Below are 20,821 nucleotides of genomic sequence, written 5' to 3'. Positions count from 1 at the left end.
TTTCTATTTCTAAACATTCTATGTCAAAACTAGTCTTAGTTTCTATCTCTTGTATTTGTAACTTTAGCTCTCTTATCTGTATTTCTAATTCTCTAATTGCTAAATGTAATTATCTGTTTTCTACACTATAATCCTCTCTGTTATTTTCTAATGTTATCTTATGTGTCATGTTTAATTTTTTGAGACATACTGTACAATAGGTTATACTACATAATAAACACTGAGCTCTCTTATCTTTAGCTGGAAACCAATTACAATAACTGCATCTAGTGGTATCAAATCCTAGTCCTATTTGAAAATTATGCTGACATTCAGTATCTGTAATGCATTCCATCATAAAGAGAATATCATGAGAAGGAGTTGTTCCTATTTCTTGGTTGAGTTGTTCACTTTCTGAATCACTATCTGAACTTATGGCTTCTATTTGATATTCATAATCACTGACTATACTATATACTTTTGAGTCATCACTATTTATGCCAACTATATCCTCTTCTAAGTCTTCTATAATATGTAGTCTTTCTATCTGTTTATTTCAAATAAATTTAATCCAATATTTTATTTTTAAATCTACTTAATCTATATATACTTAAAATGTATAAAATTTGTAATTTTTTTAAATTCGCTAAATACAAAAAATATAAAAATTCAATACATTTTTATATTTATTGATTTTTTTTTTTTTGAAAGTTTCTTCAAAAACAAACTTTTAAATTAAGTGAATCCAAAAAGTAAAAAATTTAAGGTTAAATAACACTCACTTTTCTTACGATTTAGAAAAAAATGTAGTAAGTTTTATAAATTTGATATAAATATATATATATATATATATATTAAATTTTAATTTATATAACGCTTATCCTCCATTTATTCAATAATTCGTTAGTTATATAGATGAAAAAATAATATTTATATTTGAGTTTTCAATCCGTATTTTTTTTTAGTGGATTTTTTTTATTGTTTTGTTCAATTTTTTTTAGATGCATCTAATCTAAATGTACTTAAAATGTAAAATATTTATGATTTTTTTAAAAAAATTCAATAAATACAACAAAAGACGAAAATATACTAAATTTTTATATTTTTTGTTTGTATTTTTTAAGTATTTAGTGAAACTTTTTTATAGATTTTTTTCATAAATTATATTCTTTTTTATTGTATTTTTAGATTAAGCGACTTTAAAAAGTTAAAAATATTGATACGGATCATCCTAGTTGGGGTCGAGCTTCCCGTCAGTAGGGTTCTTAGCAGCAGTTAAAACCTTTTTAAGTACTAGCTTGCCGGAAGGATATCAACGCATAGAGACTCGTTGATTGTAAGGCTTGACAAGTTGTTGCTAATATCGTGCCATGGCCACTAGGGTTCGATCTCGGCGTTCGTCAAGTTAGTCCATATCCAAGGCCAACATCATATCATTATGGCCCATATCAAAAGCCGTTGATCGAAGAGTTGGTAGGCCGATTTCAAGGGGGATAACGGCCTCATTACCAAAACAAAGAGTGAATGGCGTTTCACATGTAGACCTTCGTGGCGTAGTACCGTGGGCCTACAACATAGTTGGGAGCTCTTAAACCTATTTGCCCTTACCTTTCTCCAAGCGCTTTTTGATACCGTCCAGGACTACCTTATTGGAGGTTAAGGCTTGGCCATTACTTTGGGGGTAAGCAAACGACGAGAAGTAGGGCCGAATTTCATACATATTGCATAGCTCTTGATAGACTCCGCAATCAAATTGTGTGCCGTTGTCGACGATCAATGCCCTGGGTATGCCGAATTGAGTGATAATGTCCTTCCATACAAAACATTTGATATTGGTGTCCTTGATGTATGTCAATGGTTCGGCTTCTACCCATTTCATGAAGTAGTCAGTAGCGACTAGCAAGAATCGTTTGTTACCAGGAGCTTTTGGCAATGGTCCGACGATGTCTAGCCCCCATTAAGCGAAAGGCCATAGACTAGTCACAGAATTTAATTCTTCGATGGACAGATGTGTTAGAGGGGAGAATTTTTGGCACTGCTCACATTTCTTCACATACTCCTTGACATCGGTTCGCATAGTCGGCCACCAATAGCCCTGAGTAATGGCTGGATAAGCCAATGATGTTCCTTCTGAATAAGCACCACAACTGCCTTCGTGGATTTCAGCCAAAAGGTCTTAATTTTATCTGGGTGGACGCATTCCAGGTAGGGCCTGGAGAGAGATTTCTTGTAGAGTTTTCCTTGGGGATCCAGATAACACCTTAAGGCCTTATTACGTAGCTTGTGAGTTTCTTTTTTATCCTCTGGTAGTTTTTCTGTAGAGAGGAATGCCGCAATGGGGTCCATCCAACTCGAACTTCTTTGGATGATGTTTATAGTAGGAGGCTTGGGGACGTGGATGCTCGACTCTGGCAGGAAACTCATTTCAATGGTTCATTTCATTTTGAAATTGACAACCGAAGTTAAGCAGGCAAAGGCATCGGCATACGTATTCTGGTCTCTGGTGATCTGATTTAGTTTATGTTTGTTGAATTTCTCAAGCAGAGAACTGGCTATTCTCATGTAGGCGGCCATGCGGTCATTTTTAGCTGCATACTCCCTCTTTAATTGATTGATAACTAGTTTTGAATCATAGAACACTTGCACTTGTTTGGGCCCCATGAGTAATGAGTTTTTGAGGCCAACCAACAAGGTTTCATACTCGGCCTCGTTGTTTGATGCTTTAAAGTCGAGTTTAATAGACTGTTCGATCATTGCTACTTCTGGCATCATGATCACAACTCCTACCTCACTGCCCCAATGATTTAAGGATCTGTTACAGTACAGTTGTCAAATATCGTCGACGTACATTCGCCATGGTGGCGATGGACTGGGAGCCGATTAGGGCTGAGGGTCTACATTTGGCTGCGTAGTGAACTTGGCCAAAAAATCTGCCAACACCTGCCTTTTAATGGCTGTCCTTTGTGAAAATCGAATATCATACTGTCCATGCCCATTTGGAAACTCGTCTTGATGATTCTGCCTTTCAAAGGACTGATCAAAGAGGATAATTTGTTAGTACTTTGATTATGTAGGCTTGGAAATAATGCATCAACTTCCTTGTCACCACCACTAGAGCCAGGATTAGCTTTTCTAAGGACATGTACCGGGTCTCGGCATCCACTATTGCCTTTCTAACATAAAAAATCGATCTCTGTTCGCAGAGTACTTCCTTGAGCATGATGACACTTACTGTCTTGCCGGCCAGATATAGGATGAGCTCTTCTCCTAGTGTGGAGGTAGTCAGAAGCGAGGCAGTGCCGAGGTAGGCTTTCAAACCTGCTAAGGTGATTTGACACTCCGAAATGACTTTCTATGTCGAAGTGTTTGAGAGAACGGCCTATATCGATTCGAAGACTGACTGATGAATTTGTTGAGTGTTGTGGTCATTCCCATGAGCTTCTGAACTTCTTTAGCCGATTTTGAGAAACTGAGTTCTAAGATAGCCTTGATCTGTTTCGGGTTTGCTTCGATCCCCCCATGATTCACTATATAGCCGAGGAACTTCCCTGATCCAATGTCGAATATACACTTGGATGCGTTGAGTTTCATTTGATATTTGCAGAGAATGTTGAATATAGTAGCAAGGTTAGTTAAATGGTCCTCCTTCACTCGGGACTTGACTACCATGTCGTCGATACAGAAGAAAATGCTTGTGACTAATCTTTGGTAAGTTGCATCGGCGTTCTTCAACCCAAAAGGCATCACCTTGTAGTAGTAGGTCCCTCTTGGTGTAAGGAACGCTATTTTGTCTTGATTGGTAGGGTCCATGGTGATTTGATGATAGCCCGTGTATGCATCCAAAAAACTCATGCATTGGTGTTGAGCGGTTGCGTCCACGAGTTGGTCAATTCGCTGTAGGGAAAAATAATCTTTTGGACAAGCCTTATTTAAGTCTGTAAAATCCACGCAGACACGCGATGATCCTATCTTCTTCTTCACCACAACAGCATTAGACAGCCAGGTGGGGTACGTAATTTCTCTAATTGCCCTAACTCTAACAACATATCAACTTCTTCAATTACGACTGTGGCATGTTCTGTGCTCGCACGACGACTCTTCTAGATAATCAGCTTAGCCTGTGGATTGACATTCAGACTGTGTATTACGACTGTTGGGTCAATGCCTGACATGTTATAGGGCGTCTAAGCAAAGATGTCGATGTAGCCGAGAAGAAATGATATCAGCTCTTGCCATTCAGCAGCCTTGAGGCCTGTGCCGATTAGGAAGCAATTGTTAGGATCCCTGCTAATCATTATCTGATCCAAGTCCTCCATAACTTTTTTTGGCTGGAGTTTTGCCGACATCTTCAAGGCTCTCTTGATTTGGGATTTCGATTGAATTCACTTCCAAATCTCTGGGCTTCTTAATCAAAGCCGAAAGGTAGCAGTCTCTCACAGAACCTTGTGAGCCTCGAATCTGCTTAATTCCGTATTAAGTTGAGAAGCGGAGTAACTGATGATAAGTGCTCGGTACCTCTTGCATCCCATGAAGCCATGTTCGGCCTATAATCATGTTGTAAGGCGAAGGGAGTTTGACGACCAAGAACTCAACCTCTAATGTTTTCATATCCGCACGTATTGGTAGCATAATCTTTCCAAGGTGGTACTCCTGGTTGGCGTTAAAGCCAAAGGGAGAGATCTCAACTAGCAATAGGTTTGCATCACTCAGGCCAAGTCTGAGGAATGCTGTGTAATACACTATTTCAGAAGTGCTTCCCTGATCAATTAGGATGCGTTCAATGACAAACTTATTAACTCGTAACTCCAATATGAGGGTGTCGTTGTGCGGAGTGGTGACTCATTCGAGATCAGTATCTGAAAAGCTGATACTGTTTGATAGATGAGGCAATTTGATTGATTTGTTGAACTTAGGGTTGGAGTCGAAAGATTGCAGCTGAATCAAATTCATGCCATTGGATGGGGGTATGTTATATACCACGTGGATTACGCCGACAAACGACTACTTAGGACATACAGTGAGCACACCTAGTGGCTTTTTTTGCCTTTAGAAGGTATTCGCTCAGTCGGCCTCCTTGGACCTGCTCCCCTAGATGATCCTTCAAAGCATAACATTTATTGATCTGGTGTCTATGATCTTTGTGATACTCACATCTTTGATCCCTTCGTCTCTTATCGAGAGGGCCGACCATTTTACTCGACCACTTGAAAATGGCTGATGTTGAATTCTGTTGAGAATTTTACTTATCGGGTTAGCGAACTCTACGTATTGTTTATCCGATCGCTTTGGGCGCTTGCTCTTTAGTTGGTGCTACTCATTTTGCCAACGCGAATCCTGTCGGTTCTCTCTCCTGGATCGACCTCTTGTGTCGGGACTCCTTGTAACAACTCCGACCTCTAATTAATATGCTATCCATGATTAAGAATGCTTAATAAGTAATTAAAGCGAAATTTGCATTCATTACGTGTGTTATGTGTTATATGAGTTTCTATCTGTTCTGTGTAGAAATATCTGTCTCTAGTTTTTGTTTTATTCTGTAAATTGAAGGCCTTATCGGCATCTGATCATGAAATTAACTTGGTTTTTGTGTTAATTGGAATTTTTAAAATTTTATGGTAGGTTTAATTAAAATTCGGTTGAGAATGATTAAATTAAAATAATTAATGCTTAATTAAACCTAATTAAAGAATTCTTTAACCCAAGCCTATAAAAGGCTTATACACCATCTTAAGTCATTTACTACTCATCATTTTGAGCCTATACGACATGAGAGAGAGAGAGAGAGAGAGAGAGAGAAAGAGAGAGAGAGAGAGAGACCGAGAGTGAAAGTTTGATATCAACACTTGTGGTTGGGAAGAATTTGCTAGAAATTGAAGGAATTGGACTTAAAAACTCAAGAATCAAGCTTCTAGCTCTCATCTTGACAAGCCTAGGTAAGGATTCAGCCCTTAGATTGTACAATTATGAAGTGTAAGACATGAACTCTAGAGAATTATGATCGATAATGCAAGAATTGAACTAGAAATGAAGAGAATTGAACCATATCATGCATGCATGCATATATCATGGTATTTTGAGTAAGAATTCTAAAGAATTTTCATATGCATGTGTCTATCTGAACTTGGTTTTGAGAATTCATCACATTCCTTGCCATTTAACCTTAATTGATCATGTTTTGGAAAGCTTAAGTTCAAACTAATTCATGCATGTCATGTTCATGGCACATTCATAAATTTCAAATTGGAGTTTTGGTCAATTGGCATGCTTTGAAGCCTTTGTTTACTGAAATGATTTTCAAATCATAGTAATCTACAAGTTTCTAAATGTTTTCTATAAATTAGGCCCAAAAGGATGATTTTTGAAGTGTGTAATTCGAGTTTGGAGCTTGGGAGTGCAATCTGGAAATTTCTGATTCTGCACTTCCGCTCGAGTAGTAGAAATTGTGCTCGAACGACCACTCTATGATCTTACACTTCCGCTCGAGCGAGACCAGAAGTTCGTTCAAGCTTGAAATGCAAGCTCCAAGAAGTTTCATGTTTTTGCAGATTGCTCGAGCGATAGAAGTTGCGCTCGAGCAGAGACCTCAGTCTCACGCTCGAGCAACCGTCGAGCGGAGATTTCACATAACCAGTACTTTTTCAAAGTTTGCAAACTGCTCGAGCGGCAGAGGCTACGCTCGAGTGACCCCTCACATGTTTGTCCGCTCGAGCGAAGGAAGTTGCGCCTGAACGAGATCCCTGCTTTCAGCAAGTTTTGTTAAGGGTTTCAAAGTGCATTTTGGCATCCACATTGCATCCTAGGTATTCCTAGGCCATGTTTAAGACTCAATTAAGACTTAGAAACATACTAAGAATGAAATGAAAGAAGTGAAGTACCAACCGAGTGTGTGTTTCATTATGTGTTTCTGCTATGTATGTAAGTCACGTGCCACAAGTTATCTGATTTGTTTGTTCTGCAAGTGGAGCCATCTGTGAGTAATAACTTTATAAAGATATGTTTACGTCTAAGTCATTTCTTATATGATATGATGTGATAAAGAATGCTCTATTTTATGAAATGTTATATTCTGTCTAATGAATGATTGTTCAATTTTTGACAAGTATTCGTGGCATCCTTAGCACAAGGCCCTTACCCGGGGGTAACAATACCGCGGTTTATAAGCAAGGCCCTTGCTTGGGGGTAATAATACCGTGGTCTCATGGCCCTTACTCGGGGGTAATAATACTGTGGTTCAAGTTTATTACTGGAGGTTCCCTATGGAACTGACAAGCAAGTTAATGCTAATGGATGTACCATGTATAATGACGCATGAACTTTAATTTTTATATGAAGTTGAACAAGAAAATGAATATAAGTATGTTTCTGATATGAACTCTGGTTTCCGATTCTATTATGTACATCATTCACTTAAACCCTTTACTCTATTATTATTCACTGGGCTTCCGCTCACTCTATTATATTATGTATGCAGGTGACCAGGCGCGTGACCAGGCTCAGAGTTGAGGACCTGGCTTCTTAGTTTTTGTTAACCAGCCTTTGTGCCTCCCGAGGAGGTTCCCTTTTGAGATGTCAAGTTTTGTAACCTTGCTACAAATGTTTTTGCTTGTATTGATTATCTGTGCAATGATCTAAGTTCCCTTTTGGTATTATCTATGTATTTGGGTGACGTAAGACTATGTATTTATGACGTCACATATATAAATGTTTGTTTTGAAGATTTCTGTCCCATATACGTTAACAAAGCTCTATGGACAATGTATATTTTCTATATTTGCTTTCGCAGTCCTTTATTATATGTCAGTTCATTAAGAGGCCTTTGGTAATCCCGGGATTATTGGCCGGTTACGTCCCTAAACCTATAGGGGCGGATTTGGGTCGTGACACTCCTCATCGGTAGAGTTCTTTCTGGCGGCACCGCGTTTATAGGCTGGGCCATGACAAGTATTGCCGATTCCTCGGCTTGTAAGCTGGCTTTAACCCTAATTGCATCATTCTCCACCTTGCAGTATTCTTTAACTTTTTTCATTAAGGACCAAACCATTTTAGAAGGCCTCCGAGTTAGTGAGTTCCTGAGTAGGTTGTCCGGATACAACCCCATCTTGAAGGCTGTGATTGCCATGGAATTGTTACAATCGTCGTCCACGAGATTAAAGCATTCCCAATAATGAGCCGAATATTTGTGCAATATTTCTCCCTGCTTTATCTTCATTGCCCAAAGAGCATCCGCCTGTTTTGGCTAAGTTTCGTAGGTGATGAATTTGGCTCTGACGGATTTCTGAAGTTGATGGAAACTTCTAATTGATCCAGGTTCTAGTTTATAGTACCATCTGACGGCGAATGGTCCCAAACTACTGGGAAATATTTGGCACATAAGCGCCTCATCGTTGGCATGCAGTGTCATCGTTTGAACTTTTTAGGCAAAGCGGCCTTGGCAATTCGTCGTACGAAGGGATCATGCTTATTTTCTTCATTGGAATCATCGTTCCGTTTGTTATGCCCATGCCATACTCGTGGACTGCCATTAGACAAGTCAGAGGTACGTGTGCGGCCCCATTTTCTAGGCTCCTCGCCTGATGAACCTGAGACGCTACTACCACCATCGTGCCTTCGGGGGCGGCATTGTTGCGCGACTCCCTTTCTTGGTGATCAGCCCCGTTCACGTTGTGATGGAATATGTTGGGATTTTTCCAGTTCTTGGCATAAGTGCTCGTTATCAGTTACCACATCCTCCATTCGTTGTTCATTTCATTTTGATTTATTGATCAAGATTTTCATGGCGTTCTCTACTAAGGACGAAGGTAATGAAGGAGTCAATGGGTCGAAGTTCAAAGTCCTTCGTGCGGGAGTATCTTCTAGCCCAAATACCATCCCTGGTAGAACATTTTCTTCAATGAACGAAAGATCCTGCGCTAGGTCTGCCATGGATGAGTTTGAGTATTTCCACAGACGACGCCAATTGTGGAGAAATAAATTTAGGATACTCCATTATCCAAGCAGTTCTTGCAGCAATCCTTTGATTGTCACCTGAAATAGAAGAACAACTTCGGTCGGGGATGTTGGAATTAGCACTCCGACGGTCTAGTTAGCCTCCTAGAAAAATATAATAATCTTAGTTTTTGTGTGTTCATAGTTTTTCTCATACCTCTTTCTGGATTTTCGTCCTCCTTTGATAGAGTTTCTCCTTTGGGCTCTAATCTTTTGTTGTGTACTTCCTGCTAGGTCCCATGTCTCCATTGCACTTTATGAGGATAAGTCGGCAATGCAACGAATCAATACCGACTTGTATGAACTACTTGACTCAACTGCCCATAATCGGGACTATGTACTCGGCGTTCGTTCCTTCTAAGGACTTATACTCGGCTCCGGTTCAGCCTAATAGGCTCGCCCAACGGGCTGATATCGAATTGTGTTCAATTGGATTGCACTGTTTCTGGGCCCTGTATATTTCTTTGGGCCACTATTTTTAAGGCTCCCACAAGAATTGTTTAGAAAGTGCTAGATTAGTATACTTTTTATAAAAAAATGTAAAATGTGGGTTGGGGTTGATGTAATGTGGTAGAAAGGTGATATGATCCAAATAAGAAGTGATGTGACTCAAATAAGATGATTGTGACTCAAATAAGATAATGCGCTAAAATAACATGTGCTATTTTAACCCGTGCTAAACAACATGTAAGGCCTGTTTTGGGAATCTAGCTAAAAGCCACTTTTTGACTTTTAACTTATTTTGAGTTATATCACCTCTCTACTTTTTTACATATTTTTTCAAAAAAAGTCAAAAAATCAAAAAGTCAGATTTTAATTTACTTCTCAAAATAATCCTAAATAATGTAAAAAAATGCTCTTAGGCCCCGTTTAGCATGTAATACTTTTAGCGTAAAAGTCAAAAAGTTACTAAAAAAAATCAAAAAGCCTATAACCTATACCAAAAAATCAAAGATTCTCTTTTCTCTTTACTTTTTGCATGTCTTTTCGTAAAAAATCAAAAAATCATTCTAAACATATAATGTTATTAAAATACCACATTATGTATTCAAGACCAACCAATAACTTTTCCACTGGAACACGAAATTTGGACAAATCACAGAAGCCATCACATCTTTATGAATAAATGCTAATGCGGAAAGCTGGATGTCTGTATGGGTCATATTGGTCCATATTCATTTTGTGTCCGTATTGTATTAATGTGTTGAGAAATAAGAATGGCAACGGGGCGGGGCGGGGCAGGGCCGGGGATCACACTCCCCGTCCCCGGTCCCCGATGGTGAAAATTCCTCCGGCCTCGGCCTCGGCCCCGGCCCCGATTCCCGACGGGGAACCTATCAACCTCCCCGTCCCTGTCCCCTAACGGGGATCGGGTTTCCCCGACCCCGAAAATCCCTGGCTAAAAAAAAAAAAAACAATAGCTCTCATCATCATCAACATCATCAACAACAACAACTATAGTCTACAAAATCATCATCAATGATCATTATCATGAATATCAACAGCAAAAAAATATATATATACATATATATCTCAGATCGGAAGAACAGTGAGGGCTAGAGGGCGACCAGTGGCGGTAGATCTGGAGACGAGGCAGCAAACAGAGGTGTGAGAAAGAGAGAGAGAGAGAGTGGTGGTGGTGTCGATGACAATAGTGCGATCAACGGCTGACGGTGGTGCTAAAAAATGTTTATCGCGACTCAGATCTGGAATGGGTTCATTCATCTCTCACAGAGAGTGAAAGAAGAAGAAAGAGAGAGGGAGGAAGGTGTTCATTTATCTCTGAATCTGTTAAAAAAAAAAGAGTAAATGAAGAAGAGAGAGAGAGAGAGAGAGAGAGAGAGAGAGAGAGAGTTGAGAGCCTAATCAATTCAGAAGCTTTTTGACCAAGTCCTTGGAAACCTGAGCCTAAATATATATATATATATATATAATATCATAAAACCTAAACATATATATAGATATATGGGACTGTTCCGGGATAGTTGGGCCGGGGCCGGGGCCAGGGCTAGGTCTTGGGAAAGTTATCACCGTTCCCGACCCGAAAATTATCGGGGATTAAATTTTTAATACCATCCCGGTCTTATGGGAATAATTTTCGAGAAAAACCCGTTCTAATCGGGGTCAGGGGATCGGGTCCTATTGGGCCGAGTTTAAATTGCCATCTCTATTGAGAAATGCTATAATGTTATGTGCATATCGTAAAAGAAAACTACAATATTTATAATAAAAATTATAAATTTTTTGATTTTTGGAATATTTTCAAGAAAAAAAAAAAACTCTACATTTATAAGATAAAAAGAAAAGCTACTTACATTATGAGTGCGTTAGGCAATTTAAAAATAAATTAAATTAAATTATATTTTAAATAAATTTAATCAAATGTTTTATTTTTAAATATACTTTTAATCTATATATACTTAAACAGGACATTTACACACAAGTCTTAATTTATGAACTTATACTCCATTAAGTCATAACTAAGATTTTTTAGACCTTCAAGTCTCATTAAATTTTTAATAGTTGAAATTGCCCTTCAAACAATAACTGTTCATCATTTATGATTATTTATATAAAAACATGATGATTTGATATTTATTTTGATTTTCAAAATTTTAAAATATCAACTTTCAAATTGAAAAAACTAAAAAAAAAATTATGTGCAAAAAAAAAAATAAAAATAAAAAATAAAAAACTGAAAAAAACTGTTAATGTTCTCAATTTTATTAAATAGTTGAATCAAACCAAAAAGTAGAAGGGAAAAAATGTTTAATCTCATTCTCTATTTTTTTTTCTCCATCAATTAGTGAAATAATTATCTGGAACATTATTATGCAAAATTGATAATATTCTTAGTTTTAAAAATTGAAAAAAACTAACAATATTATCAGTTTTACTAAATAGGATTTATTGGTTCAAAAAATCTTAAATATAGGACTTGAACTACCATAACATTTGTAAATAAGATTTTTAGGTAATTAACTCTACTTAAAATGTATAAAATTTGTAATTTTTTTTAAATTCACTAATTACAAAAAATATAAAAATTCAATACATTTTTATATTTATTGATTTTTTAAAAAAATTTCTCCCAAAAAAAAAAAAACTTTTTAAGCACAAATTAATCTAAGGTTCCTCTCTCATTTTTGGTAATGGAAGGGATCCACAATATTATTTTTTGATGTCTAAGGTCCCTAAACCCCATACCCATCTATCACAAAGAAATTTGATATATCTCACCCTCTCAATCTCTCTCTCCTGCAACCGAAATTATACCCCAAACAAAAACAATTTTAAAGCACTCAGAGGGGGAGAGAGAGAGAGAGAGAGAGAGAGTACACGAAGAGAGATGAGATTAAGAACGGTGTCAAAACAGTCTGAAATTAGGGCATCGACAACAATCTTCGTTCCATGACAAGCATCGAGGCGAAACGTCTTCTTGACGGAGGCCATCGTAATGTCAATGCCGCCGCGCCATAGTATATCGATCATTATCACCACCTCCATGCCGCCAGAAAACTCATTTGATCCGAATCCCGAACCCAGTTTAGAGCTATGTGCCGATTTTTTCGACCGCGGTAGTTTCTCGACAGAGATTATTGAGAGTATATCGCCGAAAAATCTTCAACCGACAGTGAAGATCTGCATCAACGGTCTCCGATCATCGTTGACCGCCGTGAAGAAATCGGCGGCGATGAAACTGAGACTCCTCGCGAAGAACTGATCCGATAACAGAGCGTTGATCGGGGAATCCACTATGATTAGAATCACAATCAGAGACGAGCAAAGCTTTCTTTGCACGATGAACAAAGATATGTTACAGCAAATGTGTATGAATATATATAAATATGTGTTGTATCTATATATATGGTGTGTGTTTTGAGTTGTAGGTTGCAAAAATTTGAACTTTTTAGTATTGGCAATGGAAAATTGAGTTACTACAGATTAGTTAGCATTTTCCACAAATTTTACGAACAAAATCTTATTTTTATATTTTCCATTCAGTACACTTGCTCAGATCTACAGATCCAATGATGCAAGAACACGCAGTGATGGCCTTGTTGAATCTCTCACTTCTGGAAGAGAACAAGGCTTGAATCTCTCACTTTTTTGCCATGTGTAATTTTCTCTGGTTTAATTTTTTCTATGTTGTTTAATTTTCTCTGTGATGTTCAATTTTCTCTAGATTTCTCTAGTTTGAACTCAGAGAAATTTCAATTTTCTGTGGGTTTGGGAAGTTTAAAATTTCTCAATTTTCTCTAGTTTGAAACCACCACTTAGACCAATTTTTTCTGGTTTGAAACCACCACTCAGACCACCACTACATTCATCAAAGGCAGTAGTAGAGATATCAAAGATGAATTGTGGGAAAAGAGTACTAAAAGCTTGAAGAGATTTGCAAACCAAAAAAATTTGTGCAAACTAGAGAAATGGAAGATGTGAAGCTTGAAACCATGATGATGATGAAGGCTATCAAAAAATCAGTTGATTACTAATTCAAGCAGTAATCAGTTGATTTTTCTTTGGATTTCTGGTTTTGTATTACAGTTTTGCTGTGTGCCATTGTTGCTATTGAAGGAGTTTGAATTGAATTGTAGTAGTTGTATTGAAATGGATTTAATGTGGGTTTTAAAGGGATTTTCTCTAGTTCGGTCAAAAATTCTGATCCATAGAGAATTCTCTCATCCACATTAACAAATAACATTGAACCCAGTACTAAAACATCAGAGAAATTCTCTAGTCTTTTCAAAATTTCTCTGGATCAGAATTTTCTTTGGATGTGGAATTTGTGTGAATTTTCTCTGGATTTCTGGTTTTGTATTACAGTTTTGTTGTGTGCCATTGTTGCTATTGAATGAGCTTAAGTTGAATTGCAGTGGTCGTATTGAAATGGATTTAATGTGGGTTTTAAAGGGTTTCCATGGTGCTACTATAGGTGCTTATTTGATGTAGAAAGAAGATGATGATGATGATGAAGGCTATCTGGAGTGATTTAAGTTTTCTCTAAATCAGGTAAGAACAAAGCAGAGAAATTTTGAATTTCTCTAGAGTGGTTTGAATTTTCTCTGAATCAAGTAAGAACAAAGCAGAGAAATTTTGAAGCCTTGTGAATGCACCGTGCAATAAATTACATATTTATAGTTCAGAGAAATTCTCAACAATTCAAATTTATAGTCTAGAGAAATTCTCAATAATAATGAAGCCTTGTGAACCAGAATTTCTCTATAAAGTCTTACAAAAATTCGACCAGAGAAATTTTCTGTAAACCAGAATTTCTCTGTGAAGTTCAGAGAAAATTCATCCAAAGAAATTTTCTGTGAACTAGAATTTCTCTGTGAAGTCTAGAGAAAATTCGATCTAGAGAAATTCTCTTAATTGATATTGAGGGACCTCAGACATTATGAAAATATTGAATGTCATTTATGCTATAAAATCTTAATACTAAGTGAGAGGGTGATTTGCGATCTGGAGTTGGGCCGAGGTAACGGCCGAGCAAGTTGAGGGCCCAACGATGCGTGGGTCCGAGATGATCGACTTTCTGCCCAGACTTGGGCCGGGCAGAGTTCGGGCTGAGTGTGTCACCCCGGACCGGACAGAAACTGCTCGGTAAGGCAGTGCTCGGTCCGAAGATGGCCAAAGCTCGATTGGCCGAGTGACCAGCGCCCGGGAAGGCGTGGACAACCGAGGAAGTTGAGTGACCGATGCCCGGAAAGGCATGGTCAGCCGAGGAGACTGTTTGACCGACAGGAAGGCCGATCAAAGTATCCGGGGTAGGCTCAGCCGGGATGCCGCCTAGCCCGGTCCTCCGTGTGTTTATCCGGTTAGGCGCTTGAAGTATGAAGCATGGCATGACCGAGGTAGAGCAGCTCGGCTGCCGAGCTCCAGCTGTGATGACAGACAGTTGAGGTTAGGTGATGAATGGCATGGTTTATGCGGACAGATGGGATAGTAGAGCCACGTGTCAGGAGATGACTGGAGTGGATATGGGGCTCAGAAGGTATATAAGCATGTCTGCGCCCCCCATACGCGAAGGGACGAACATCTCTGTAAGGAATTCTTACACTCAAACCCTCTCTCCCTTCTCTCTACTCCTCTTAAGGTGTGTGCTAACTTGACCGTCGGAGGGTTTTTCCGGCCACACACCGCCGGGTAGCTCACCATTACTTGCTCGCAGGTGATCGGACATCGACGGAGCTCGGAAGAAAGGAATACGGGCTTGCCGGAATATTTGCTCCCCGTACAATTGGCGCCGTCTGTGGGAAGTTTTCAGACAAAACCTTGTCTTCCAGGCTCGTCTGATCGCCGTTCATGGCGAACAACGACGAGTTTCCGTTGTCTGCCATCGACGGAGCCACCCCAGAGTATACCCGAAGGAGAGAGGGACCTTCTGCCGTCCATCCAATGGCTGACTTGGGGACGCCCACTGGAGGACAGTCAGGAGATGCGCGAGATAAGCGCGGAAGGAGTCATGGTCATTCACGGAGTCCAGACGGTCACCGGCGGAGGAGAGACTCGCACGCCAGGCGACTGGAAAACAAGTTAAGGGACCAAGACGCTGTCATCAGGCGGATGGCGGCGGAGATGGAGGATCTTAAGCGGCATGTCAAAGGGAAAGGTGTAGCTGGAGTGGGAGACCACAGTGAGCGCACCCCATCCCGCCGGTCAGGCGATCAGAGTCAGCGACGTACTCAGTCCATTTCCATCACCAGGAGTTACCAGGTTGGTGATTCCGACGTGCATGCAGAAAAGTCTAGCGCGCAAGACAGCACCTACAAACCCTCACGTCCGGCGACGACGTCGAGGTACTCTTATTCTGCTCAGTCAGAGGACCTACGGGCAGTGTTAAGGGAGCGAGCTCGCCGGCGCGAAGCCCAAAGAATACCAGCTTTCCAGCGACTCTCCTACGGGGTTCACGCCAGCGAGGAGGTCGGAATGCCTCCACCCCGCTAAGCAGTGCCAATATTTGAAGATACAGACCTGGCCAGGCTGAGTGCCACCCCTTTTTCCCTGGAAATAGAAACAACACCGCTTCCGGCAGGCTTCCACCAGCCTAAGTTCACGCTCTACGATGGCAAAACCGATCCTTATATGCATGTGAGCCACTTCCGACAGGTCATGGCCGGACATAGGCGAAATGACGGACTTATGTGCCTAATCTTCCCGTCCAGTTTAGGTGAGCTGGGCTTAAAGTGGTTTGAGAGGTTGCCGGAAGGGAGCATACAACGGTGGCATCAGTTGGCCGAAGCGTTTGTTACGCGCTTCAAAACCAACACAAAAACACCAAAGGAAGTCGATCACTTGCTGAGTGTCAAGATGGAACCGTGCGACACACTGAAGGCATATAATTCAAGGTATTGGGAAACCTTCAACGAGATCCTGGATTGCCCGGTCAACCTTGCAATCACGCAATATAAGCGTGGTCTCCCGGTCGGACATAGACTGCGGGACTCGCTTACCATGCACCAGCCGACCTCCATGGGCCAGCTCATGCAGCGCATCAATGAGCACATCCGAGTAGAGGATGATGTGTCAGCTTCCACCGTGAAGGCCACTCCGGTCGGAACAGACAAGAAGACAGCAGGCAAAGTGCACGCAGTTGGGCAAGAGTCCAGCCGCTCAAATGACCAAGCAGAGGAATCAGACCGAGGTTCAAATCGTAAAAACCGGGGTAGAGGACGTCGGAATGACTGGGATGATTACCCCCGAGATGACGTTGAGGACGCAAACAGAAGAATGAAGGCGAGGACTGGCATAACCACGGTCTTCAAGATTCCAATCTATCGCATACTTAGTGAAATCCGAGACGAGGAGTATGTCCGGTTTCCTGCTAAGTTGGGCGATGGACAAAAGGGCTACAATCCGCGGTATCGTTGTACGTTTCACCGGGAGAGGGGCCACCGGACTGAGGATTGTTTGCCTTTGCGACAACACTTGGAAGAACTGGTTGCGGCCGGGCATCTGGACCTTTACATTGATGGCGGCGTGAAACCGAATCAGGCTCCGGTCGATCCCAGGGGACAGGATGACCGAGATGCACCACCACAAGGAGTTATTAATGTCATCCACGGCATCGTGGAACCGGAGCGTGTTTGCGAACTCCGGGGCATGATCAAGAAGGCAGAGCATATGAGGGAAGTTTTGTCAGTACAGCCTGCCATCAAAAGGGGGAAGACAGAAGAGAAAGACGTGATTAGTTTCATCTCAAGGGATTTAGAGCGTATCCAGACGCCGCACAACGATGCTCTTGTAGTAACACTACGCGTCAAAGAATTTGATGTTAGACGGATCTTGATCGATCAGGGAAGCTCGGTTGAGATCATGTATTATGATGCGTTCAAACAGCTTAAACTCCGTGAGACAGACTTGGCTCCGGCCACTTCGCCACTGGTTGGATTTAACTCGCAGCCGGAGTGGCCATTGGGAAAGATTATCCTGCCGGTCAAAGCGGGATCCGTGGTCAAGCAAGTGGAGTTTTGGGTGCTACAAGTGCCTTCAACGTACAACCTTATCCTTGGAAGAGGATGGCTTCACGCCATGCAAGCCGTAGCATCGACCTACCACCAGGTGATGAGATTCCCCTCGGCTATGGGGGCAATCGAGGAGATTTGGGGTGATCAGGTCATGTCCAAGCAATGCTTCGTGGCGGTCAACGGGAGCCGGGCTGCCAAAGGATTCGTTCAAATGATCGAGGGACCGGAGGACCGGAGTGTCTTGGATGATGTTGGCACCAAAGCCGAAGACAAGGCTGTTGAAGAATTGGTTGAGGTGCGGATTGATGCCGAGCAGCCGGACAGATTCTTCTTGCTCGGTTCAAGTCTCTCGGCCATGGAGAGAACCGAGATGATTGAGTTTTTGATGGCGAATATCGAAGTCTTTGCATGGTCGCCCTACGACATGCCTGGCCTTGACCCAAGCTTTATCTGCCATCACCTCAATGTCTTCCCTGGAGCAAAGCCAGTCATCCAGCGAACAAGGAGATCGGCGCTGCATCACGCCGAGGTAGTAGCAGAGGAGGTAAAGAACTTGCTTGAGGCACGAGCAATATAGGAAGTGCACTACCCTCGGTGGATTTCCAACATGGTAGTGGTGCCTAAGACGAATGGAAAGTGGCGAGTTTGTGTCGACTACAAGACAGTCAACCGAGCTTGTCCAAAAGACAGCTTCCCTTTGCCGCGCATTGACCAGCTAGTGGATTTGACGGCTGGACACAATCGGCTCAGTTTCTTGGATGCGTACCGCGGCTATCACCAGATTGCCATGCATGGGCCTGACCAAGAGATCACCTCTTTCACGACTCCAAGGGGACTCTTCTGCTATCGAGTTATGCCCTTTGGTTTGAAAAACGCCGGGGCAACCTTTCAGAGGATGGTGACCAAAATGTTTGCTCCTTTGCTCGGCCGGACAATGGAGGCTTACATCGATGATATGGTGGTAAAGAGCCGACATGAGGCAAACCATTTGTCCGACTTAGCTGAGATGTTCGCCATTCTGAAGAAGCACAAGCTGCGCTTGAACGCCTCGAAGTGTGCCTTTGGCGTGGGATCCGGGAAATTTTTGGGATTCTTAGTCACGAACCGAGGCATCGAAGCAGACCCTACTCAGATCAGAGCCGTGCAAGAATTGAAGCATCCCAGCTCGGCTAAGGACGTGCAGCATCTGGCCGGGATGGCCACCGCGCTTAATCGAATTATAAGCCGGTCATCAGATCGCTGCCGCCCTTTCTTTCAAGCATTGAAGTCAAAGTTCTCATGGGATGACGAGTGTGACCGAGCTTTGGCCGAGCTTAAGGATTATTTGTCTTCTCCGCTGCTGTTGGTTACACCAGAGCCAGGTGAGGAACTCTACCTTTACCTTGCCGTCTCCCAGCACGCAGTAAGTGCGGTGTTAGTCCGGGCTGAAGGAATCAAGCACCTCCCAATTTTTTACGTAAGTAAGACCTTGCTGCCGGCTGAGACGAGGTACTTGCCGCTGGAAAAGCTTGCGTTGGCACTGATGATGGCTTCGAGGAAATTGGCACATTATTTTCACGCCCATACCATCGTCGTACTGACCGAGTTTCCCCTCAAGGCCTTGTTTGAACGCGCAGACTTTTCAGGCCGAATTTTAAAATGGGCAGTCGAGTTGGGACAGTTCGATGTGAAGTTCCAGCCGCGCACCGCAGTCAAAGCCCAAACCTTGGCCGATTTTGTTGCCGAGTTCTCACCTGGCACTCATCCGGTATGCCCGGTCGACATTGCCGAGGTAGATGATGAGACGCACGCAATGCCAACCGAGGAACAACCAGTTGAAGAAGGAAGCGCCGCGGAGTTAGTGCGCACCATCGAAGTTCCCTCAGTTTGCACGGTCATACCACCCGACGATGCGATGACGGAGTTGTGTATCACCAACCCATCCACTCTGTCCGGTACCGCATCACCAAGGGGGGAAGGAATGGTTCCACATAGCTCAGAACTTGATGATTCGCCTACGGACTTGGGCATTCTGACCCAACTTGCTGAGTCCGGTGCCGAATCATCAAGGAGGGAAGGAATGGTTCCAGACAGCTCAGAACCTGCGGCCGGCTTCACACCGCAACCTGATGATTCGCCTACGGACTTGAGCATTACAGACCAACTTGCTGAGTCCGGTGTCGAATCACCAAGGGGCACTGAATTTGAACCGGTCAACACCAAACTTGACACCGCACAGCCGAGCAGTTGTGATCCCATTGCCCTTCGCAACTCTCAGGACCCATCTGACTGCTGGAAGCTTTTTGTGGGGGACATGTGAAAGCTTTTTGTTGATGGAGCGTCCAACCGCCATGGTGCTGACCTAGGTATTGTTCTTATATCCCCGGACGGCCTAACCATTGAGCATTCTATCACACTTGGCTTCCCGGCGTCTAACAACGAGGCTGAGTACGAGGCGCTTCTCGCCGGGCTCAAGAGCGCAATTCAAATGAAGGCTGCCGAGCTCCTGGTATACAGTGATTCCCAGCTTGTGGTTAACCAAGTTTCGGGGATTTATGAAGCAAAGGACGATAGGATGGCGAAGTACCAAGCTCTGGTCAGGGACCATATCAAGCAGTTTGAGGCAATCAGAGTCCAACGGATTGGCCGGGAAGAAAACAGCCGAGCTGATGAACTCGCCGGCCTCGCTTCCATGGTAGATAGTACGTCTCCAAACCCCCTGTTAATTGACTTTCTTCCGCGGCCGAGCATTGAAAACGCCGGGCAGACGGATGTACTCTGCGCCGAGTTAGGTCCTTCATGGATGGACCCCTTGATCTTGTTCCTCAGAGACCGGACTCTTCCAACAGACAAGAAAGAAGCACACAAAATCCGGGTGAAGTCAGAGCGGTTTTGGCTCTCTCCATCTGGCGCGTTGTATAAGAAGTCCTTCACCGGTCCTTATCTCAAGTGCGTGCACCCGAATAGTGTGGAGGCCTTCTTGTTTGAAATTCATGAAGGCATTTGTGGCAGCCACATAGGGGGCAGGTCCTTGGCCTACCGAGCTATTTTGCAGGGATACTGGTGGCCGTGCATGCAGGCCGACGCGCAAAAATATGTCCGCAAGTGCGAAAAATGCCAGAAATTCACCCATCAGATACACCAGCCTGCCAGGGAACTTCTTCCCCTCACCAGTCCTTGGCCTTTCTCCATGTGGGGGCTAGATATAGTGGGACCACTGCCAACAGCACCGGGCAACCGAAAATTCTTCATCGCGGCCACAGATTACTTCACAAAGTGGGTTGAAGCTGAGCCCTTGGCAACCATCAAAGAGAAAGACGTGAAGCGATTTGTCTGGCAGAACGTGGTCACGCGGTTTGGCGTGCCCAAGATTTTGATCTCTGACAACGGCACCTAGTTTGACGGTC

The sequence above is a fragment of the Camellia sinensis genome, chromosome 1 (assembly GCF_055761805.1).
Source record: "Camellia sinensis isolate YWXY chromosome 1, ASM5576180v1, whole genome shotgun sequence".
Classification (NCBI taxonomy): Eukaryota; Viridiplantae; Streptophyta; class Magnoliopsida; order Ericales; family Theaceae; genus Camellia; species Camellia sinensis.
This window is presented reverse-complemented; position numbering follows the sequence as displayed.